The sequence below is a fragment of the Hemiscyllium ocellatum genome, chromosome 22 (genome assembly GCF_020745735.1).
Source record: "Hemiscyllium ocellatum isolate sHemOce1 chromosome 22, sHemOce1.pat.X.cur, whole genome shotgun sequence".
NCBI lineage: Eukaryota > Metazoa > Chordata > Chondrichthyes > Orectolobiformes > Hemiscylliidae > Hemiscyllium > Hemiscyllium ocellatum.
This window is the reverse complement of record NC_083422.1, coordinates 13,452,461-13,478,301: the sequence shown is the minus strand read 5'-3', so window position 1 is coordinate 13,478,301 and position 25,841 is coordinate 13,452,461. Positions and strand designations below refer to the sequence as shown.

Genomic DNA, 25,841 nt, shown 5'->3' with positions numbered 1-25,841 from the left:
AGAGGCATCTGGATGGGTATATGAATAGAAAGAGTTTAGAGGGATATGGGCTGGGTGCCGGCCGATGGCACTAGCTTGGATTGGGATATCTGGTCGGCATGGACAAGTTGGACCAAAGGGTCTGTTTCTGTGTTGTACATTTCTAAGACTGTGACTCTAAGTGATTGTCCGTCTCAGAAATTCGGTGTGTAGGAAAAACAAAATGCATACTTCAACAAAGCAGCTGTCTTCTATGAAGGGAATACAGGAAATTAAAAGACACCCAAATGATGTTATGAAGGAACTGCCTAATTCAAATGGAAGAATGCCATTGCAGTTAAAATTAAGGAGATAAAGTTCCTCGTGATAAGGGATTATCTATTAATGCTTCAGTAAAGGACATCCGAGTGATTAATGGTCATTCAGTGTAGAGAGGCTTGATGGACTACGTTGTATCAAGAACAGACTTCAGACTACCTGAATTTGTATATTCAGAGACTTGGATGGAGGTAGAGGTATTTGCAGATGTCATCACAGATAAAGGATATATAAATTTTACTTGTGGCAATAAAGCTGGGGATGGAAGGGAGAAGTCATATAAGGCGATGCCTTTAGAAAAGGTTCATGTTCATGACTTTACTAAGCTCCACACAATCCAGTTATGTCATATGCCTTGGATGGGAATAAGGTGGAGCAGCTAAGTATCAGTTCTGAAGAAAAGTCATACTGGACTCAGCATCAACTTTGTTTCTTTCCACAGATGCTGCCAGACCTGGAGAGTTTTTTTTCTGTGTTTGTACCTGATTAGAGAAAGCTTGGTCTCTTCATAGTCCGAGTAACCATGTCCATCTTACCATACAATCGATAGCTATCGTGCAAAAAAAAAACAACATCTTATTAAAGACTGACTTGGTGGCAGCAAACTGTCCCAAGCTCAGCCTTGCAACCCAGTCAACACAAACAATTCCATACCACTGTTGCAATCTGGGACAGTTTTTAGCATAGACATAAGGGAAGAGAGTCCTGTTGTGTATTATGTGCAGCAAATGTAAACCTGGCTGCAAAAGCAACATTACCAATCTTGTGAGAGGATGAAGCGCAGTGGAATTGTTTGTTTAAAGTGCCTTTCTACTTGTTGTATTTGGATGAATTCATTGGTGAATGTTTTCTGATTAGGACTAGATCGTTCATGACATGAACTTTGAAATGATTGGTGCTATCATTAATAAACATTTATATACATTATATCCGTCTGCTGTATTGGTGGCAGCATGAACACATTTACAAGAAATAGATTAATATCTTTTCAATGAATGGCCTTTTTTGAATGTCACACAAAACTGACAAGATGTCATCGGATTTTACTGCATGAATTTCCATTTGACTGTATTGTTTATTTAAAAACTATCCAGTGTTTTTGCAGATGTTTGGTGTGCTGAAGAGCTGATTGTAAGGGCCTTTTTCTTCTTTCTTTGCTGTGGTCTGCATTTCAGCTCCTGTTATCATTTTACCATTAGCAATGGTCCCAATTGTCACATTTTGAAAATATCTTTCGCGAACCTCTTTAAAGTGTGGAAAATTGTTACATTATTTGAAATGTGAAAAGCTTTCTCTCAAGGAGGATGGTGATACGTTAAATCTTGCTGTGTTTCATACAGTATAATAGGGATCACACTTCATAAGTACTTCATTTTTAATCGGGTGCTTTCAGTTATACTATAGATGTGATTTGCTTTCTGTAATCCATGTGCTATTCTGCAATGTTTTCATCTTATGTGTATACAGATTGTGTGCAATTCTTGCAAAACCAACAGAAATAACATCCATATTAATCTAGAGTATTTGAGGTGATGTTGCTAGGATTGGAGGGTTTGAGCTATGGGAGAGGGTGGAATAGGCTGGGACTGTTTTCCCTGGAGTGTCAGAGATTTAAAGGGTGACCTTCTAGAGGTTTTTAAAATCATGAGTGGCATGGATAGGGGGTAGACAAGGTATTTTCTCTCAGGTGGTGGTAGGGGAATCAGAACTAGAGGGCATAGGTTTAGGGTGAGAGGGGAAAAGTTTACAAGGGACCTAAAGGGCAATTTTTACATGCAGAGGGTGATACATGCATGGAATGAGCAGCCAGAGGAAATGCTGGAGGTTGGTACAATTACAACATTTAAAAGGCACCTAGATGTGTACATGATCAGGAAGGTTTAGAGGGATATGGGCCAAGTGCTGGCAATTAATTTAGAATATCTGGTTGGCGTGGGCAAGTTGGAGATCTGTTTCCATGCTGTACATCTTTATGACTTCAAAACTCCATGACTAAAAGAAGATGCAAATAAAGCAAAGATGTAGATGCTGGAGATCTGAAACAAAAGCTGAAATTTGATTTGCTTTATTTTTATCACATGTACCTAGATGCAGTGAAAGCCTTAAAAGGTTTACCAGGGTAGCAGAACAGAGTGCAGAATACAGTGTAACAGCTTCAGAGAAGGTGTAGAGAGAGGTCTGTTCCAAAAGTCTGATAATAGCAGGGAAGAAACTGTTCTTGAGTGTATTTATGCGTGTATTCAAATTTTTGTATCTTCTATCCAATGGAAGAGTGTGGAAGAGAGTAAAGCTGTGGTGGGAGGGGTCTTCGATTGTGATGTTTGCTTTCCCATGGCAATAGAAATTATGGATGGAAGCTAGTTTGAGTGATGGACTGGGCTGTGTTTTGATTCACTAGTTTCTCGTGGAAAAGCAGTTGCCATACAACACTGATGCTTAGCGAGTTTTGAGAAAATTTGTAGCTCGGGTTGAAATTCTGGGTGCAGGTGTGCTCGCTGAGCTGGAAGGTTCTTTTTCAAACGTTTCGTCACTCTACTAGGTAACATCTTCAGTGGGCCTCAGAGAAAGCACTGTGATAATTCCTGCTTTCTATTTATATTTTGGGTTTCTTTGGGTTGGTGACATCATTTCCTGTGGTGATGTCATTTCCTGTTCTTTTTCTAAGTGGTTAGTAGGTGAAGTCTAACTCAGTGTGTTTGTTGATAGAGTTCCAGTTGGAATGCCATGCTTATAGGAATTCTTGTGCGTGTCTCTGTTTGGCTTGTCCTAGGATGGATGTGTTGTCCCAGTCGAAGTGGTGTTCTTCCTCATCTTCATGGGATAACACATCCATCCTAGGACAAGCCAAACAGAGACACGCACGAGAATTGCTAGAAGCATGGCATTCCAACCGGAACTCTCAACAAACACATCGAGTTAGACCCCATCTACCACCTCTTGAGAAAAAGAACAGGAAATGACATCACATTAAATGATGTCACAACAGGAAATGATGTCACCGGCCCAAACACATAAATAGAAAGCAGGAATTATCAACAGTGCTTCACCTTGAGGCCCACTGAAGATGTTACCTAGTCGGGTGACAAAATATCTGGAAATGAACCTTCCAGCTCAGCGAGCAAACCTACATCCAGAACTGTGATGCTTCAACATAGGGTGCTTTCTATGGTGCAGCTATAAAAACTGGTAAGAGTCCTTTATGGAAATACTGAATTTCCTTAGCTGCTGCGGAAGTAAAGATGTTGTGCTTTGTTGACTGTCTTGTTCCTGTGAGTGGACCAGGACAGATTGTCAGTGATCATCACTCCCAGGAACCCGATGCTCTCCACTTCACCACCATTGATACAGGTGGCTGTGCCCTCCACTCTGATTCTTGGAGTCAATGACCAGCTCTGTTATTTTGCTGACACTGAGGGAGAGATTGTTGTCTTTACACCATGTCACTAAGCAATCAATCACTTTCCTATATTCTGTCTTGTCATTGCTTGAGAACTGATCTACATTATTGGTGTCCTCTGCAAACTTGAAGATGGATTTGGGGTGGAATTTTGCCACACATCGAGTGTTTGAGGAGGGCAGTAATGGGCTGAGTATGCAGCCTTTTGGAACACCGATGTTGAGGATTATGGTGGATGAGGTTGTTTGGGATTATGGTGTTGAAAGAGGAACTGTAATCAGTAAACCGGAGCTTGCTATAGGTATCCTTGTTAGCCAGGTGTTCCAGGGATGAGTGTAGGGCTAGGGAGATTGTGTCAGCTGTGGACACATTACGTCAGTAGATGAATCGAAAAGGATCAAGGCAATTTGATAGGCTGGTGTTGATGTGAGCCATGACTCGAAGCACTTCATAACTATGGAGGTCCGAACCCCAGGGTGCTAGTCATTGAGGTACACAGCATAATGTTGTCTTTGGCATGGGTGATGATGGTTTTCTTTAAGTGGGCGCGAACTTCAGATTGAAGGAAGGAGAGGTAACTTAATTGCTGGAGAAACTCAGCAGGTCTGGCTGCATCCGTAGAAGAAAGCAGAGTCAACATTTCAAATCCAGTGACTCTTCATTCAAATTATTAGCAGCTCGGAAAAAGTGGCATTTATGCTGGAAATGATGTTGGGGTGGTGGGGGGAAGGCAATAGGTGAGCAGGAAGGTGGAGATGGAGCCCAGAGAGAGATATCGAGAGATATGAAAGAGTTAAGTAACAAGGAGATTTATGGATAGCAGGTTAGGACTGGAGAAAAGCTGAATGAGTGCTAATAAAAGCTAAGGGTTGGAGAAAATGGGTGAGCTGTTTTGAAAGAAACCCATATAATATGACAACAGACTTGGTAATTAGGGTGACTGTGCTAAAAGCAACACGTCATAACAGGATCGGGGTGGGGTGGGTAAAATCATGGAAAGACAGAATCAGGCTATACTGAACTTAAGGTTGAGTCTGAGAGTTGCAGCATCACCAGGTGGAAAATGAGATGTTGTTCTTTGAGCTTGTGCTTAGATTCGTTGGAACACTGCAGCAGGCCTGTGACAGCAATGTTGGGGTGGGAACACAGTGACACATTGAAGTGGAAGGCAACAGGAAGCTCAGGGTTATGTTTGTGGACAGAATAGAGGTATTCTGCCAAGTGGTCACCCTCTGCGTTTGGTCTGCCCCCATGTAGAGATCACACTGAGCAGCAAATACAATAAATCAGATTGAGTGAAGTGCAGATAAATCGCTGCTACAGCTAGACAGTGTGACTGGGGCTGTGGATAGTGAGGACCGAGGAGGGAAATGGGCAGGTCTTACATCTTTTGCAATTTGCACGGTAGAGTGCCTTGGGAGTGTGGGGAGGCGTTGGGAGTGAAAGGGGAGTGGACTATGGTGTCCTGGAGGAAATGGTCCCTGTGGAATGCTGACAAGATAAGGATGGCTGCTTGCGGCATTCCATTGGAGATGATGGCTTACAATCCTTTGGATGGGAATACTGGTGGGATGGTAAATAAGTGAGGATGATGGGGACACTATCATTGTTATAGGAGGGAAGGGAATGAGTGAGGGCAGAAGCACGTGAGATAGATCAAACATGGGCTAAGGGCTCTATTGACAGCAATAGTGAGGAATCCTCAGTTGCGGAAAATGGTGGACATTTCTGAGTACCCGAACCCTCAACCCAACAGTAGGTGACATTATCTTCATTGCTGGTTGAGTCCAGTGTTGGTGACTTTGAAGCAGTGGAAGACGGGCATCACAGAAACATCGACATGGGCCCAGCCACAAGGGGCGTAACTCTGACATTGGTGGGTCCAGTGCAGGTGGCAGTAAGGTGGTGACAGAGGAATATCGGCCCAGCAGCAAAGATGGCACCTGAGGACCAGTGACTTCAATGTTGGTTGGGTCTGCTGTAGACAGCGGGCAAGTGGTGGAAGAGGATGGCAGCGTAAGCATTGTTGATGGTGATGAGCTGGTTCAGGGCTGATGGACTCTCTTCAAGCTATACCTTTCTGGTTTCCCTTCTGCCTAATTTATTCAAAACGGCACCATTTTGAGGTGACAAATGAAAACTTTTCACTGTATTTTATCATGCAGAGCTCTTTAAGTACACCATCGGGGGTGTCATTCTGAATCTTTTGCACTGCTCTATGGAGTGGGACTTGTATCAACAACCTTCTGACTCAGAGGCAAAGACACGACCACAGGATCATCCCTCCATCCAAGTACCTCAGACTCATGCAGGATGAATCATTTATGTTTGCTGTGTTTATCAATAAAGCATTTCTCCAGGAGCACACAACACTGAAGCCAAACACAGGAATAAGAACAAAGAAAAGCAAAGTCATGAGCAACTGAACAGTATAATACTTTATAAATTGGTTTTCCACATTTTCCAGTCAAAAAGTCATAAATTAACCACTCTCACTTGGGAGTGAAAATGCATAATTTTCAAGGCACGCTAATAGTCTCCTTGGTATTTCATTAACCACGGTCTTTAGTGGATCAAATGCAAACTTATGAAAATGTATTATTTGCTCTCATCTAATTTGCTGTGTTCAAAATGGAACAGGAGCATTGCAAAATGCCTTAAAAAAAGATGCTTGATGTTTATTCATTACCTGTCGCCTGTATCACGAAGACACACATTTGTGAAGAAAACTACATTAATTGCTAAATTTAGATTAAATGGTTTCTCCAGTTGTTGTCAGCATTCAGATGTAGATTTCAAAGTCTAAGTCCTTTATCAAAGGAAGAACTTAGTGATAGAGGACCTCACATCTCCCACAGCTAATGAGCTAAATTTCCAAATATTGTCTTGATCTCTATAAGGAAGAGAAAAGGTATTGCAGTGTATTATTAGCATAATTGAATTAGAAGTTTGAATATTGGATATTAACTGAGACTAACAATAGATTAGTTTTCTATTCTATTCATCTGTTGGCAATAAGGTCATTGTGTTTTAGTTTTTTTCGTTTAAGAAACCTCTTTTCCTGACCCTCAAGGTGCCTTTGAATGGTATGGAGAAGCCACTACCTAGATGGTCTTGCCATCTGTCCCATTGGCTCTGGCTGTATGCAATAGTGTAGCATTGACACTGCTGGGCTGGTTTTCCTATCAGGTGATCATTTCCTGCCATTGCATGGTCAGCTGTTTTCAGGGAGCCACAATGTTTCCCTAGTGAGCTGTACTCCTGCAGTGATAGTCCATTCCTACAGTCTGAAAGGAATTGGACATTCTTATTCAGCTGCTGTAATAGTAAAGCACCTAAAACCAGGGTCAACACACATTAGATGATGCAGCAGAGTTAACACAGGCCACCACGTAATCTCACATGTAGTATATATTAGGCAGTATGAGGGAGTGAGCTGTGATTGTTAGTAATTAGGAACTTATCTCTCTCTCACACACATGGACACATGCACGCACACTCACACACACGCACACACAAACATGCGATGAAAAATAAATGCTGGTCTTGCCAGCAACGGTCTCTTGCTGTGAATGAATTAAAGAAAAGGAGAATTCACACAGTGGAGGTCAGGACCCCAATTGGTGTCACAAGTGGATATTGTGAAGTCAGTACCTCTGAGGTGCATGGTCCTTCAGTCAGAGGTGGGAGTGCATTATAGGTCTTCTTGCCCCAACTACAAAGCCATCATTCAGCACTGCTGCCTCACAGTGCCAGGGACCCTGGTTCAATTCCAGCCTTGGGTGACTATCTGTGTGGAGTTTGCATGTTTTCCATATGTCTGCGTGGGTTTCCTCGGGGTGTTCCGGTTTCCTCCCACAATCCAAATATGTCCAAGTTCGGTGAATTGGCCATGCTAAATTGCACTTGATATTCAGGATGTATAGGTTAGGTGCATTAGTCAGGGGTAAATGTAGATTAATAGTGTAGGGGAATGGGTCTGGGTAAGTTACTCTTCGGAGGATTGGTGTGGACTTTTTGGGCCACATGGCCTGTTTCCACACTCTAGGCATTCTATGATTCTCTCACACTCTTTAGTTATGAACTGGTGGATCACAGCATTTTTCAGCACTTGAAATGGATCATGGGGTAAACCTTTGGGGAAATACTACCCTAAGATGCCTAAAGATTGCAATGCATACAAAATGGTCCTCACACGGTTAGTGATGTGACCAATGCCTGTGTTGATTTGGTGAAGGCCATCACATTATCTAATTAGGACCTTTCTATATACTTTTTAACATGTATCAATTCTACCGTATTCATGTCTAGGCAGAATCTCTGCTGGAGAAATCCAAAACTAATCTTGTTCAGTTGTCCTCACTCAGTAGAGTTGTATATTGTTTTGTTTCCCCAAATGATATTGGTTTCAGGTGATGCAGTGAAATATATTATCCCAACTTGGACTGATTGATGATCTGCGAGTGTGAAATAAAAATGCAGATTATAGTATTCAGTCTGAACCTGAATGTTGTCATTCAGTCTCTCAATATATGTTTTCTTGAGCAATTTGAACAAGTCTACATTTAGTTTGTTAATATACAGTGAAATGGGATCAGGGTTTAACAGACGTGAGAGCAAGACAATGTTTAAAAAAGTGAGGAGCAATAGGAAGATTTGAATGATTCAATCTTGACCAACAGATTGTACAGGAGACCATCTCTAAAGGGAAAATAAATAATTATTCAAGTAGTGAAATGAATAAGAATAGGGCATGCAGTTCAGATTCATCAAAGAGAAAGCTGGCAACAAAATATATGTTTTTTTTAAAAATTCAGTGATAATATCTTTTCTTGGAAGCACTAAAATAAGATGAAAGAGATGGAGTAATTCAGCCAGAGAAGCTGATGGCAGGACATTCTATCTGCTGATGTATGATCATGCCGATTGCATTTGAGAAGTGAGATGCAAACAACAAAAAGGGTAAGGGTTGTACCAGATTTCCAAAGAATTTCTGAAATGTCATCAGAGTGGAGTAGGCCAGCAAAATTGTCAAAAAAAAACCTGTCCAGGTGATTCATGGCAGGTGACCCCTGAAGGTCCTTCTTGTCAGGCAGACAACAAATACCAAGGTACACCTAAGGCAGTAATTATGTTCTGAGGTTACACAAGAAGGTGTTTGATGATCGTTCACTCACAGGCTTGACAATAAACAGATGAATCGCTGACCTTTTACCTTTCTGGAGCAAGTTTCTTTTCTGTCTCCCACAGAGCATTTATTCAGTAAATTTGAACGGCTGCGTGGGGAAATTAAAATTTGTAAAGCGTGAGACAGTTTTGCACAGTCATATAGAATCAACACTAGGGAAAAGCTACATTCGGTCCCTGAAAGTTTAGATTCTAACAGGTATGTTTTTTTTTACATGTAAATTGAGGCACATTGTTAGGCAGAGCAGTAGGATGTTCTCTTGATATCTAACACATTCAGGTTACTTTATTTCATCCAACTCGATTAGCTCTGGTGTTACTCAATGATCCATCTTTCTTGCTTTCCTGTGTTTCATGCAAATGCTTCCTCTTGGCATCATCGTGCAAAACAACAGCATCAATTTGCTCAGCTTCACTGACAATAACAAGGTTCACATCAACAGCACCTCTCCTGAATTTTCCACTATTCCTCAATTATGAGAAGTAGGAATGGTTATATTGTAACGTGTCCTCAAGTTCATTGTGTCATCTTAGGTACAAGGTATACAAAATCATAGGCCAAGAGTAGAATAGTGAAGAAATAAGGTAAAAGTTCAACATTTACAGTTCTTCACAGTATAAAGAAATAAATAAGAAATAAAGTTAAAAGTTCCAAATTACAGTCCTCCTTTATCCTTGGGCCTGCAGTTGTTCCATACTGAACTTTCCTATGAGGGCTCCATCTCTCTTCTGTGCCTCTGTGCTGCCATCTCACCACCAACTGCCATCGTCTCTCTGTGACACCATGCGTGATCTCCCATGCGCTCGGCTTCATCTGTCTCCCGCACTGGGCTCGATCACATTGGGACCGATCTCTCTCTCTCTCTCTCTCTCTCTCTCTCTCTCTCTCTCTCTCTCTCTCTCTCTCTCTCTCTCTCTCTCTCTCCCCCTCTCCCCCTCCCACAATGGGCCAAAGCTCTCTCTCACAATGGGCACTGGACCCAATCTCTCATCCCCACTCCCTCTTTCACACACTGGACTCGATCTCTCTCCCCCACAGTGGGCTCGATTTCTCTCTCTCGCTCTCAAACTGGGCTCGATCCCTCTCCCAAGCACTGGCCTTCATCTCTCACATGCACTGGGTCCGATCTCTCTCTCTCCTACTGGGTTAGATGTCTATCTCCCGCACTGGGCTCCATCCTCCCTCTCAAACTGGGTTTGATTTCTCCCTGAGACTTAGCTCGATCTCTCTCTCTCTTTCTCGATCTCTCTCTCTCTCTCTCTCTCTCTCTCGATATCTCCCACACTGATCTCTCCCTGCGCACTGGGCTCGATCTCTCCCTGCACCTGTGCTGGGTTCGATCTCTCCCCGGTCCTGTGCTGGGCTCCATCTCTCCCTACGGGCTGGGCTCCATCTCTCCCCATGCGCTGGGCTTGGGCTTTCAATCCCTACACCTTGCACTACCATCATATTATCAAATAATCAAACTGCTATCTGACACCCAGCACTGGAAGAACAGAAATTTCCTCCAGGTATCTTATGGGAAACAGAAGCCATTATTTTTGCTTGGCACCCCATTTGTTCACTGCTGACTTGATCGATGTCCCAGGCAACATTCTGACAATCTACTCTGCACTCAGCCCTGGTGTTACATGCAATCCCAAGGTAAACCTCAAGATATACACTCATGCCATTGCCTAATGTCTGCTCAGAATATTGCCAGACTTTGTCCCTGACTCAGCTCATGTGTACTTAGAGTAGGAAGGGACGTATCTGAGGGTGGATGAGAGATTGGGGCAGTCACACCGGGCACTAATTACCCTGCTGCTGGGACCAGAATCTATAGACCTAGTCAGAACTCCAGAGGATATCAGAAGAGACTGCCCATGCCATCTGTGCCTCAGAAATAACCATTTTAAACCAACTTGTTGGGTCAGGACCTCAGGTAATATTTCCCCCTCCCTCAACTACTGCTTCTTATGACCAGTTTCTGACTTTATTAAGGCATAGTTAGATTAATGTTTGACTAACAAGGCAGTGGTAGGCAGGGAAGTGGAGATCAGGCCAATAACGGATCAGTTATGATCTAGTCAAATGGCAGAGCAAGGTTTCGGGGCCAAGTGACTTACTCCTGCTCCTAATTAACATGTTCATATTAACTTACACACTGAGCTACTGTATTTCCCAACCTGGTTCGCAACTGCTTGCTAGTTCCTGGTGAGTGACCCACCGTAATATGATCTGGACCCAAAAATGGCGCTGAGCTTCTGTAGCCACATTGGGTAGAGATGATGGATTTTTTTTAATTTAAAAAATATACTTTATTCATAAAATAATTTGATGGTCTGTACAGTTGGTCATGCCATACATACGTAAACATTTACACACAGAGATCAGAATTTATCATTTTTATATGCAGGTCAGTACATTTTTCAATCATGTGCCCATATATTTAGCTGAGGCGTCAGCAGAGCCCAAATGACTACGTGGGCCCCCTGTTGATGGATGCATGGCTGACACAATACCCATTCTGGGAAAACATAAATTGCCAACTAGCAATATTGCCAGCACTTAACTGGTTTACACCACTATCGGCTACAGGTGACACCGTGAGTGAGTACTTTTTAAATCCCATACTTCTTTTCACTGTTTTCTCCACTCTGTCATTGCTGTGTTGTCATTCACATTCTGGGAATGACGGGCTTGGTTTGGAAAATCTGCTTCCCACATTGTACCAAGGAAGAAAAAGAATCCGTACTAATTAGTGCCTTCTCCAGATACTGCCGACAATACAGGCTGGAATGCAGTGCAGGTTGAATATTCATAGAATACTACATATTTCGATGTATCAAAGACCCATTAAATAAACAAAAGGTTCCCTAAGGGTAGTGCCTTTTCCATTATTGAAATTAGCATCATGATCGGAGAAGCTTTAGTTTAGGAGACTGTTCCTTTATCTTTGGGAACTAAGTTCAAACTCAACCAAGACTTATTTCAATAATGGCACACTCCTGATTCATTAGTTCCTCAGGAACCTCTGCATGTTGTGATGCTATCATTTTTTTGATGCATATATGTATCCACACACAAGCAAATCATGACCTGTTGCTGAACTGACATCCACCTCATGCAATGGTCACAGTTTCATTGTAGAAATGTGTGTGCTGTTGGCAAGGCTAGGTATTTATAGCTCATTCCTCGACCTTGGGAAGCTTGTAATGGGCTACCTTTAAATCTTTTTGACACCACATTGTCAATACCACTTTGTGGCAATTTGATATGACTGAGAAGCTTGTTATTTCAGGTGATGTACATTCATACAGGTTTACAGCATGGAAACACCCTTCAGCCCAACTTGTCCACACCGCCCAATTTTCAGAAATAATTTGATCCCATTTGCCTGCATTCGGTTGACATCCATGTACCTGTCCAAATGTTCCTTAAATGCAAAATTGTACTTGCCTCCACCATTCCATTTGACAATCCATTCCAGACACTCACCACCCTCTGTGTGAAACAAATTGCCCCTCTGGATTATTTTGTCTCTATCCCCTCTGACTTTAAACCTCTCCCCTTTCCACCGATGCTGCTAAATATACTGAGTTTCTCCAGCACGTTTTGCATTTGAATCAGAAGTAAGAACTTGCACAGATTTTTCTCATTTCCAGTCCGATTTCATAAATGATCAGCAAACCTCCTGATTAAGAGTCAACTGCTTTGGGGGGGGGCTGGAGTTACATATAAGCCAGTCTGAGCTGTATAAGCGAGGCAAGACCTTATAGCAACCTGAGTCAAATTTGGATAGCAACCTGACAGTTTCATGGTCTCTTTTACTATAGCTCGATTCATAACTCCAGATTTTATTTAAATTGAATTCAAATTCTCAAACCACCTTGATGGCATTTAATTATAATTTTGCTGATATCCCTGGATTACTAACTCCATTACCTCTATAATACAGTGCCCAATAGTTATATGGATGGAAATCCAAAGTTCTTGTCAATTGGAAAATTGCAAAATTGAGATTTTAAAAAAATAGTTTCTGATATTAATTGTTACAGAACTAAGATGCACAAAATATAAAGAACAACTCCATTCTACAATGGAATGGTAGAACAGACTTGAAGGACTGAAATAAGAGCCAACGAGTGCAAGTGCTGGAGATCTGGGAAAAATAATACGAGAGGGAGACAGAGTTAGTGTTTTGAGTCCATATGATATATCTTCAGGCTTGAAGGACTGGATGCCAAGCAGCTGAGATGGTGTGGGAGTGGGGGATATTTAGAATACACGAGTGTAGCAGGGTAGTATTAAGGCAGACGATGAGGATCCAATTAGAGAGATGTTGACTCTATATAAGGCATTGCTATGCCTTTTCCTGGGACAGACGGAACATCAGCAGAATAACAAAGTTGACAAGCAAACCTTTAGGCTTAATTCGTTGGTCTACAGAAATACAGAATAAGAATCTGAGGTATAATTTCACTGAAAATTGCTGAGCATCCAAATGTATTATAGGCTATAAGCCAAAGGTAGGTAACTGGTGTTCGGTCACACTTCTCAAGATCTCATTGAGTGGTATGACAGGCTTAATGAGTGAAATGGCCTTCTCCTGTTTCTGTATACCCATCTTCAACTCTGAACTCCATGATATTGATTCACAGTCAGTTTTTTCTTCAATAGAGGAAGAAATGCTCCAGGACAAAAAATGCAGCATTTAATCTTCACATTGTGCAGTAGTCTGGTACTTTCAAGGTTGCTATTTCAGCAGCTGTGTTTTACACGGTTTATTTGTTTGGATAACCCTTGGTAACGTAATTATTAGTGCATCAGATCCCTTTTAAATGCTGATTTGGGAGTAAGTATATTATCTAATGATTTCAGAAACATTACATGTTCAAATGGGCAATTCTGGCAAACTGCTCTTGCTCGAAGAGATCAAAGATCCAGTGAAAGTAAATCTGTGCCAGCAGCAAATAACAGTGAGGCAAGTGCAACAGGATTGTGACAAACTGAATTCTCCAATAATATACTTAAAATGCATAATCTTTTGTTCTAAAGTCTGACATCTGTTCAATGTAAATGAAAATGTAATAAAAATGGCCAGAGCATCTGATTCTGGACTTCTGCCTGATCCATTTCAGACCATACTGGCGTTCCCTGGAATTCTCAGGCCTAGACCAAATGGTCAGCAATCTTCCACTTGATATTGTCCCTCCTTGTGTTCACCACTCCTAGTGAGTGGGCAGTGCTGCCTGTAAAGCTCTCTGTCAAAGTTCCTCCTGTTTGATCCCCCAGATACTGAAACCAGGGCAGGAGTATGGTGGAGATGTTGGTGCAACAGCCGTGTGAGTATTCGCAAGAGATGTTCTCGCATAATCACCATCCTGCCCCTGCTGTCTAACAGATTAGTTCTGAATGTTTATGGCTCATTTTGAGATGCAACCCGTGCAAACTGCAGAGATAGGCTGCTGTTTGTAAAATCATCTCTCTGACCCAGCTAGTTACCCATGTGAAATCAGGATCCACATTCAGTCCTGGCACTGAGAGCCACAGTGTGCTGTTCAATTTTGGCCTTGCTTTGGGCACAGTCCTGTCTCACCTGATTTGGTTCTTTTTGGAGCAGTTTTGTATAACACGTAATCAGAATCATGAAACATCCCAACAGCAAAATACCTTCCCTGAGTTAAGGAGGACAAAACTGCACACTGCACTTCAGGTGCAATCTAACTGAGCTCCTATATAATTGAAGCAGGGCTTCACGACTCAAATCCTCATTGACACTTTTAATCTCTTACCCTATCAGAGATACTCTGCACATCTGTTCCTCCGACAAAACCTTAGGTTTTTCTACATTTATATTCGATTTGCCATGTTTTTGTCCATTTACTATTCCTGTTCAAACCCTGCTGAAACTACTTTACATCTTCCTCATAATACAAATCCCTATTTAAATTTATATCATAAAATTGAAATTATTACATTTGGCTCCCCACCTACTAATCATTGATTTTTCACTGGCGCTTCAAGTACTGGTCCCTGCCCTGCCGCACTAGCCACAACCTGCCAACTTGAGATTTATTCCTATAATTCTCTGTTTTCTGCCTGTTAGCCAATGAATAATCAAACCAGTATACCTGCTATCCCATATGCTTTGATTTTTTTCCAACCAGCCTCATGATTAGCACTTTATAAAGAACTTTTTGAAAATCTATGTATACTACATCCATGGGCTCACCTTTGTTGATTGTGTTCATAACATATCTTGCACCTTGATAAAGTAATGCCATTTCTCATTTCTATTTTCTTTTATTGTTTTAGTGGTACAAGGATGCTCAGAGATAGTTGAACAGAACCTTATAGAATAATTTAGTATTGCAAGTACAATTTTAATTGGAGATTTTAGAGATGGGAATGAAATTTGACTTGGGAGAAGATGCAAAGCCAACAATTTCTGCTGGCCAGGTGTATGTCCGGATGATAATCTGTTCTATTATTTTACATGAAACTAATTAGCAGGCATGCAGTATAACCAGTAGGAGAAGCTGTGTCAGTAGCTTTATATCCCTCAAGTCAAATTTCAATTCCTTGTTCACTATTAATAGCAGAAATCTCCAGTTGTATTGAGTGGTTTCCCTTTGGAAAATAATAAAGATATATAAAATAAAACAATGGCCGACTTATAGATCAGTCCATTTGGTAACAATAGGTCACAATGATTAAAATTTATTGAAAAAAATCAGAAATCGTTATGTTTAACTTTGAATCATATGTAATGAATTATCCTGACAATTGCAGTACTAGTTCAATGGAGGTACGTTTTGAGCCTGGTTTAACAATATGAATTGTTGCCGGAGATGATCGCAACTCTGACTGGCAGGAAATATTTTGGCCACAACCAAATGTGATCAAACCCAACTCTCGGAAAATTACAGACAGCAAGTGGCAAAAGCTGGGATACTTTGCACAAGCCTAAAGCTGCCTTTGCTTTCCATAAACCCACAAGACATACCTTTTCAACTTTACCACCAGCAGCTCACTTCATGAGGTTGTCAGACTTCTGACCATTTAGAATCTCACATCATGCGCATGAAAGCACAGTCTCTCAGGAATTCTACATGGTGCAACTGTTCTGTGCCTATTGAATTAGCAAGTTTATTTGTTACCTGTTTGTTGATAACCTCCTCTACTATTATGCACACAGTATGCCTTTGTGTAGCAATCCCTTTCTGTCAGGCATTGCAACAGATGTGTATCAAATTTGCCCTCCTACGCTAAATCATCCTTTGTGCACCCATTATGATCAATTCTTCTCTCACACACTTCCTGACCTCTAATTGAATACTCTGGTGGTCTCAAATTTTACAGCAAATTGAGGACAGGCCTATTGACAGCCCGTAAGGCAATGTTGGCTCTGACAGCTTGACACATTTATTGATGCTGTGGAACAGCTTGCTGGGAATCATTTTAATGCAACTGAGCAACACTTAGTTGCAGCATGAATGGTGTCAGCATTTCACACTGTGGTCTCTGACACCACTTACCGCCTCAGCGAAAATCACAGCCTAGGTCTGTGAAGGATTTTTTTACCTGAGTTGATTGTCATGCAACTATTTGTCCAACTCTTCACTTCAAGAACATTTAATTGAATGGAACTTATGGGGCAGTGGAAGTGCAGTGCATTATAATTTGATGACCTGCATCGTAACGAAGGGATTTAACCAGCAACAAGCTTGTGCAAACAGATACGGTGGCTATTCCCTCGACTGTTATGCTTCAAGTAGTGCTAACTGTAATCCAGCTTTTACCTTAAATACTTTAGAGGAATTAAGAAATGCCCATCCGATGCCAGCTTATCAAAGGCAACTTGCCAGTGCCTCACAGCAGTTGGCCACATTGGTTGCTCCCTGGTAGAATACTGGGATGGAGTGAGGTGGGAGTTTTTACAAGGGTTTTGGGAATAGGGAAGGCAGTCCTGGGTGACACAATACAAGTGATGCCGACATATACAACGCTATGCTGGAAAATAGGGTTAGAATAGTTAGGTCTGAAAATGTGTTGCTGGAAAAGCGCAGCAGGTCAGGCAGCATCCAAGGAACAGGAAATTCGACATTTTGGGATCTCCAGCATCTGCAGACCTCACTTTCTCCTCCTTAGAATAATTAGGTGCTTGTTTTTGATCGGATTTGATTTATTATTGTCATGTGTACCTAGATGCCGTAAAAGTTTTGTTTTGCATGCAGTATAGGCATATCATGCCATACAAAGATCATGGGATGATTGACCATAGTGAGGAATATCAAGTAAAGACTGCAAAGAAGGTGTACAAAAGCAAAATCACATTATTTTGAAATTTGAGAGGTCCATTCAGAAATCTAATAACAGTGGGGAAGAAGTAGTTCTTGAACTTGTTGGTATGTGTGTTAAAGCTTTTGTATCTTCTGAGCTGCCAACCTCTGTGATCAGATCTCGATTTGCATACATTTATTGGGTAGACATGTGAGTCAAGTAGTCATATGACCTGCCTAGTACTATGATTCTGGACACAAGTGATCTAGTGAGGAATCAGTGATTTTTATTTTTAGTAACTAAAGTGTGAGATCTGACTACGAAGGGAATAAAGATGCAAGATTACTAGGTTCTGAGCAAGCTAAATAAATGTTACTGTACAAAGTTAGAACAACATACCAGTTTACAATATATTGTTATGAAGATGTAGGTGTACTGTACCTTTAAGAGAGTTAAAAGCTGGTAGAGCTACCTGACAGCACCAAGTGTTCTCAATAAGGTAACAATGTAACACTTGGTTGAAAGCTAAATTAGCTGGTTGCCTGGAATTGACAAAACAGATTCAAATTAGGCCAATCAGTTCAAATTATACCCTGAAAAATACCAAATACCAATCAAGTTTGAATTTAGTATATTGATAATCTTAAAAGCCAATGACACAATCCGATGCTTTGGGGGTCTAAGACCGAGAAAAAATGAACAATTGAGAGGAGAACTGCCTGTAAAAAGACTGATGGAAAAATAGTTTTCTTAAAAGTACCTCTATCAACCTGTAATCTGTGAAGCAGAATCCCCAAGAAGTAAAGAAGACAGGAATACAGAGGAGAAACTAAAGCTGCCTGGTTTAGGAAAAGAAGTGTTGTTTTGTAAATCTTCATTGGGAGTTTAATTGGACCAGTGTTATAGAAGGGAAAGTAAAAGATAGGTTAGAGGAAGGAGTTGTAAATAGTTGTTAGTTAATTATCCTGTTATACTTTAAGAAATGAAGTTGTTAATTTTTACTTTAACTAGTTCTTGGCCAGTCGAATTTTCACAGATTACTGCACTGTGTTACTGGATTAAATTAAGCAGGAGAGTTTACCCCATGTCATAACAGTTTGGGGGCTCAGGTCTGGGATTTGAACTGGTTTAGACAGATTTGAATAGATTTGGGGGTATGAAAAATCTCAACAGATTTAAACACTTGCAGGTTAGCGTCCTTAATGTTTAACTAAAATGTTGGTGAGACAATTTGTTTACTTTTGGTGACTTGTGGTTGGTTAAAATAAAAGTGAGAGAAATGACTCTTAAAATTGCTAAAGAGGTTTTGGGGTTTGAAGATGATTCTCAAATTTGCCAAGAAAGTTTAGAAGGAAAGAAAAAGGCATTATTTTTAGAATTGGAAAATAAGTTAGGTTTGGATTTAACCAAGGACAAAAGTAAAGCTGAAATTGTTCTTCTCAAACACTTAGGTGTGTCAGAAACAGACAAGTTCAGTAGAGGTAGAAAAACTTAAATTACAATTTAAGGAAAATGGAGTTGGATGATAAAGGGAAAGAGAGAGAGAGAGAGAAGTGAGGAGAGAGAGGAAAAAGAAAGAGAGAGAAGCTTTGTGGCTGAGCAAAGAGAGAGAGAAAGAGGAAAAAGAAAGAGAAAGCTAGGTCTTAGCTGAGCAAAAAGAGGAATTTGAACTTGAAAAGTTGCGACTTAGTCAGCAAAGACAAGTTAACAGAATGGAGGTTAAAAGAGAAGGTAATATATATGTCAAAACTTTGCCACACTTTGGTAACAAAAGTATTGAAGCCTTTTTTTATTTCATTTGAAAAAGGTGCTCGGCAGATGGAGTGGTTTGAGGATTTATGGGTAATGCTAGTTCAGATTAAACTGGTAGGCAGAGCTAGTGAGGTATTTGCCGCACTGTCAGATGAGGTGTCAAGAGATTATGAAGAGATTAAATAGGCCATTTTAAGTGCTAATGAATTCATACCAGAAGCATATAGACAGCACTTCAGAAACACAAAGAAGGAACCGTGTTGAGTTTGAAACAATTAAACAGAGTCATTTTGATTAACGGGTGCGTGCTTTGAACATAGATTGGACATTTGAGGCTCTCAGAGAGATTATTCTGCTGGAGGAATTTAAAAACTCACTTCCAGAGATGATAAGAATTCATGTGGAGGAACGGAAAGTTCAGGAAGTGAGAAAGGCAGCAGAATTAGCAGATGAGTATATGTTGGTCCATAAGACAAGCTTCTGGCCAGAATTTCATCCAGTGAGGTATAGAAATTGGGAGAAAGGATCAAGAGTTGAGTGCACTAGTAAGATTTTACCACAGGTTAAAGAAGCCCAAGAGGGTGGGCAGGAGGCGAAAGGCCTCAGGCATTTTCACTGTAATGGAGTGGGACACAGTGCCGGTGGGTTTAGAGGTGCATGGGGAAAAGGTGTTTTCACTGCCAGAGGGCGGGACACATAGAGACACAGTGCTAGTCATTAAAGAAAGGCACTATGGGAAAAGATGTGGTTAAAAATAATGAACCCAGTGGCATTAGTGAAGGTAGTAAAGGAGACTCACGAAGAGCAGGAAAGTGCACAGCCTAGGCAGGGGCTGGATATGGAGGTGGTACCTGATGTCTATAAAGAGTGCGCCTCTGTCGGGAAAGTTTAGTCAGAAAGAACAAGGGAGAAGGACACAAAGTTATAAATTTAACCAGTCGCTGATAGTAAGAGATGACTGAATAAGCACCCTTTCTAATCTGTTACCCGAGAGTGTGGTAATTTGTGGGATAGATGGACAGGTCAGGTTCGAGTGCCAACTCCAGAATGGGGAAGTTACAGTGGGAGGAATTGACAGAATGTCAGTTCCAGGAATTCGGTTTGTTCTTGGGAATGATTTGGCAGGATCCAAGGTAGGAGTGACATCCCTTGTTGTGGAGAAGCTCAAGGAAGATCAAGAAACTGAAGAGTTAAAACAGAAATATCCTGCTATTTTCCCAGACTGTGCACAGCATGAAGTGAAAACTAAAGAGAAAGATGACGGAGTTGAGGTTCAGTTAGTGGATACCCTCTTTGATGTAATGGTGCAGGAAAAACGTGAACAGGCAGAGGGTCAGACAGGAGTGTGGATGCGTACTCTGGAAAGGAGGCAGAGAATATTCTGGCGGGTTATTATCTGAAAGATAGAATCCTAAGGTGAAAATGGAGATTACTGCAGGTCAGTGCAGTGGAAAAATGGGCTGAAGTGCTCCAGAGTGTGTTTTTTGAGATTTTTAGATTAGATTACTTAGTGTTGCCAGGAGATGTTACGGGTAGGACATGAACTACCTATAAGAGGTCACTGGGGTACGAAATACTCAGGCTCGGGTACAAAAACATTTTTATTGGCCTGAATTCACAAGGATGTGGTTAACTTTTACCGTATACGTCCTACATACCAAATCATAGGTCAGCCACAGGCAGTAATAAAACCAGTACCTTTGTTGCCAATTGCCGCATTTGAAGAACCTTTTACACAAGTTATAATTGATTGTGTAGGTCCCCTCCTGAGAACTAAAAGTGGGAACCAGTACTTGTTAACCATAATGGATGTGTCTCCCAGATTTCCGGAGGTAATTCCGTTACGGAGTATCAAGGCAAAAAGGACAGTAGAGGAGTTAATAGCTTTCTTCACTTGGTATGGGCTATCCAGAGAGATTCAGTCAGACCAAGGGTGAAATTTTACTGCTCGGCTACTTAGAGGTTATGGATAGCTTAGGTATATGGCACTTTCAATCCAGTGCGTACCATCCTGAATCTCAGGCAGCTTTAGAAGGGTGGCATCAGACTGATGTGCATGTTGAGAGCACACTGTCAGGATTACCCGAATGATTGGGATAAAGGTATCCCATTCGTATTGTTTGCCATTAGAGAGGCCCCAAACGAATCTACTCAGTTCACTCCCTTCCAGTCAATATTCGGTCATGAAGTGAGAGGCCCTTTGTAATTAATTAAAGAGAAACTGACAGGACCAAAGTCAGAGATCTCACACTGAGATTATGTATCGGAGGTGAGGGAGAGACTAAATTAAGTCGGTGCGTTAGCTAAACAGCACCTGAAGAGGGAACAGTCTAGAATGAAGCAGGTGGCAGATAAAAGCTCTGAGACTCTGATGTTTTCCCCAGGGGATGACATGTTAGTACTGTCACCAGTGATGGGAGATCCCTTCAAAGCCAGATTTAATGGTCCCTCTCAAGTTGAGAAAAAGTTGAGTCAGGTGAATTATCTAGTAAAGATGCCAGATAGAAAATAAAGGTATCAGGTATGTCATGTGAACATGTTGAAACTGCATTATACAAGAGAGAAAGAACTGGAGAAACCGGTGTTCGTTAAATCCAGATGATGTGGATTTTGAGGTGTCTCAAAGTAGATTAAATGATGACGAAGTCCTTGAGGAGTGGGGTAAGTTAGTAAATTGTCTGTCTCAGGAGCATAGAACACAGTTGAAAGGTTTGTTACTGCAGTATGAGGACATATGTAGGAATCAGATGGGGAGGACTGATGTTATTGTACATGGAGTAGATGTAGTGAATACTGCTCCAATAAAACAACACTCCTATCGGCTTAATCCTTTCAAAGCCAGACAGGTCCAGGTGGAGGTGGAGGCCATGCTCGACGAGGACATCATCGAACCAAGCCAGAGCGAGTGGAGTTTGCCAATCGTCTTAGTTCCCAAACCAGGCACGATTCAACGATTCTGCGTGGATTATCGGACGGTCACTGCCATTACAAAATCGGACTCCTATCCAATTCTTAGATTGGAGGACTGTATCGAGGAAGTCGGACAAGTCAGTTACATCACCAAGTTGGACTCACTGCATGATTACTGCAGGTACTTTTATCAGAGATGGTGAAAGAAATCTGTGTTTGTCACCCCAAATGGGCTATATCAATTTAAAGTGATGCCCTTTGGAATGAAGAACGCACCTGCCACATTCCAAAGGCTCATGAACAGAGTTGTGGCTGGGTTAACAACCGATGCAGTCTACCTTGTAAGTCCTGGAAAGATCACATGGTACAGTTAGCAGAGCCCTTTGAACGACTACAAGAAGCAAAACTGGTGATAAACTTAAATAAAATTGAATTCGCGAAAGCAGAGGTGATGTTCTTGGGACATAACATCGGTCATGTAAGGTTGACCCTACGGAATGCAAAGATAAAACCCATTGAGGAATTTCCACAAACAAGCTCGAAGAAAGAGGTGCTTCAATTCCTCAGACTCAGCGGATTCTATCAGACGTTTGTTTCAAATGTCAGCAATGTAGTGGCACCGTAAACCGATTTGCTGAAGAAGAACACAAAGTTTCGGTGGACAGAACCATGCCAGGAGGCATTCGATCATTTGAAAGTCATATTAACGACCAAACCAATTTTAGCTATACCAAACTTTTTAAACCTTTTAAATGACCATCGATGCTACCATGGAGTTGGAGCTGTACTCCTACAGGAAGATGAGGATGGGATTGAACTGCCAGTTGGTTACTTTTCGAAGAAGATTAACATCGATCAGAGGAAATACTCCACAATCGAAAAGGAACTATTGAGTGGCCTTACACCATTTTAATATGTATGTCACGAACAATGTGTCAGAGATGGCGGTGTACACGGATCACAATCCACTTACATTCTTAGAACACTTTGAAGACAAGAATATGAGACAATTTCGTTGGAGTCTTACGTTCCAGACTTTTAAAAATTGTTCATGTTGTGGAACGTAAGAATATAATTGCAGATGTGTTATCGTGGATTTAACTGAGAGTTTAGATGAGATTTGTCTTTCTTTAATGGTATATCTATACAGGGAGATGGGAAGAAGTTAAAGTGAACTTATATTAAAATTATCTCTGTGTTTAAAATGTTGAGGAAAAAAATGAAGCCGTTTTTCATTATGATTGTTCATTTTTTCTTAAGAGGGAAGTGTTTTGAAGATGTAGGTGTACTGTACCTTTAGGAGAGTTAAAAGTTGGTAGAGCTACCTGACAGCACCATGTGTTCTCAAAAAGGTAACAATGTAACACTTGGTCCAAAGCTAAATTAGCTAGTTGCTTGGAAACGACAAAACCGATTCGAATTAGGCCATCAGTTCAAATTATGCTGTGAAAATGCTAAATTCCAATCAAGTTTGAATTTAGTGTATTGACAATCCTAAAAGCCAATGACCACAATCTGATGCTTTGGGGGTATAAGAGTGTGGAAAAAATGAACAGTTGAGAGGAAAACTGCCACACCACCAGCATGTAAAAAAGACTGCCTGAAAAATAGCACTCTTAAAAGTACTTTTATCAATCAGTAACCCATAAAGCAGAATCCCCAAGAAGAAGAAAAGATACTGAAATACAGAGGAGAAACTAAAGCTGCCTGGTTTTGAGGAAAGAAATGTTGTTTTATAAATCTCAATTGGAAGTTTAATCACACCAGTGTTATAGAAGGGAAGGTAAAAGATAGGTTCAAGGAAGGAATTGTAAATAGTTGTTAGTTAATTTTTCTTTGTTATACTTTAAGAAATGGAGTTGTTAATTTTTACTTTAACTTGTTTGGGGCGGCACAGTGGCTCAGTGGTTAGCACTGCTGCCTCACAGCACAAGGGTCCCAGGTTCAATTCCAGCCTCGGGTGACTGTCCTGTGGAGTTTGCATATTCTCCCTGTATCTGTGTGGGTTTACTCCGGGTGCTCTGGTTCTCTCCCACAATCACAAAGATGTGCAGGCCAGGCGTATTGGCCATGTTAAATTGCCCATAGTGTTAGGTGCATTAGCCAGAAAGAAATGGGTCTGGGTGGGTTACTCTTTAGTGGGGCGGTGTGGACTGGTTGGGCTGAAGGCCCTGTTTCCACACTGTAGGGAATGTAATCTAATCTAATCTTGTTCTTGGCCTATCGACTTTTCACAGATTACTGCACAGGATAAATCTTTTCTGTGTTGCTGGATTAAATTAAGCAGGAGCATTTACCCTGTGCCATAACAATATTCTAACATCCAGAACACATTAAATAGTAAATGCAGTCAGATAGATCCCACAATTTCTTAGAATCCAGCCTGCTGGACACCCTTTCCTCATTCCTGATGAAGGGCTTGTGCCCGAAACGTCGAATTTCCTGTTCCTTGGATGCTGCCTCTCCTGCTGCGCTTTAACCAGCAACACATTTTCAGCTAGAATCAACCACTCCAATGTTCGTGACATTGCAGTTATTACATCTCATTAGGATTCCATTTCTTCATTCTGATACTCCCCCAAAAACTGTTTTGATATGGATTACCCGACGACTGGTCACTCCTTTACAATTGCAACCATTCTTTTCCTGTGCTTAACCTCCCATAAATTCTTAAGACTATACTCCATCATCTCTCCGCTTGCATAATTCTAATTTTGCACAGACAGCTAACTTCACCAAGCAAGTGCGGATGGGAATTCTCTAAGCTCCGACTATTGTCAGCTGCACCAAGCTAATACTTACTGTGGGCTTCCCACACTCCGCTCTCAGCTACACTAAGCTCATAAACTGCTTCTAATTGAACTTGATTTTAGGGCTTATCCTGAGCCCTACCCCCATCACTTCTCAGCTGACAGGACTTCTCTGAATCCCAAATTCAGTGAACCTGCAGCACCCTTTTTGCAATGGAGCTTGCTGACTGACAGGCAACCTGATGTAGCAGCCCTCTGTCTCCACGATCTCTGACTAACTGACTCAAACAAACCCTGACCTTTAAGTCACAGTTTAACCCTGTAATAGAGCTGGTTGTCTTATTGAAAGCCTTTGAATAAGCCCCAGCCTTGTTCCTGGTCAGGATTGAATATGTCACCCATTGTAGCACCATATCCCGTGAATGTTACAATTCCCATCTAATTTTCTCTGTTAGCCAGAGTCCATCAGCCAATTGGACTGCTCTCATGCTGTAAGGATCCTAAGATATATTGGGACAATTTATGAGAGTGCACACCATTTTAAAATCCTAAATGAGTTCATTAAAATTAATAATCTCATTGTGGGATTTCAGAACCCGTGCTAGAGATGGGTGAGATTCCACAGTACTCATATGTACTCTGAAAATTACTGGTATCATTACTTCAATGAGCATGAGGTTTCCATCCTTCGTGATAGCTAAACTTCTGCGGTTCTACTCCCAGCCCTACTTTTTAGAATGTTGCTTAGCGACTGTATATCTCTATGAGTATGACTCTATGACTGTTGCAACTGGCTATAATGAATCTTACAGTGAATACTACCTCTCTGACACCCCCTTGTGTTAGAACTGTGTAGCAAATGTGAACGCGTTTCAGAACTGAATTCAAAAGATGTGAGTTAAATATATCAGTAAATTTTGGGGATTTGAAATACTTGTGACATATACATTTCTTTTTGATTTCGTGGGGAGAGATACCATCCAAAGGAGTTAGACAACCAACTCTGCTTTAATGGTTTGTTCACATTCCTAGCCTCTGCTAATCTTGTTGATTTTGAATTGCAATTAGATATGGAGAAAGTGAGGACTGCAGATGCTGGAGGATCAAAGTCAAAGAGTGTGGTGCTGGAAAAGCACAGCCGGTCAGGCAGCATCTGAGGAACAGGAGAATCGTCATTTTGAGCATAAGCCTCATTCCTGATGAAGGGCTTATGCTTGAAACATCGATTCTCCTGTTCCTCGGATGCCACCTGACCGGCTGTGCTTTTCCAGCACCACAC

The 25,841-nt window shown here is 41.3% G+C and overlaps 1 protein-coding gene across 4 annotated transcripts in view; it reads left to right on the top strand.

The window, feature by feature from the left end:
- Nucleotides 1-25,841, top strand: part of prkg1b (protein kinase cGMP-dependent 1b) — an 827,021-nt gene that overhangs the window by 569,651 nt on the left and 231,529 nt on the right. The gene's annotated exons all lie outside the window — the stretch shown is intronic.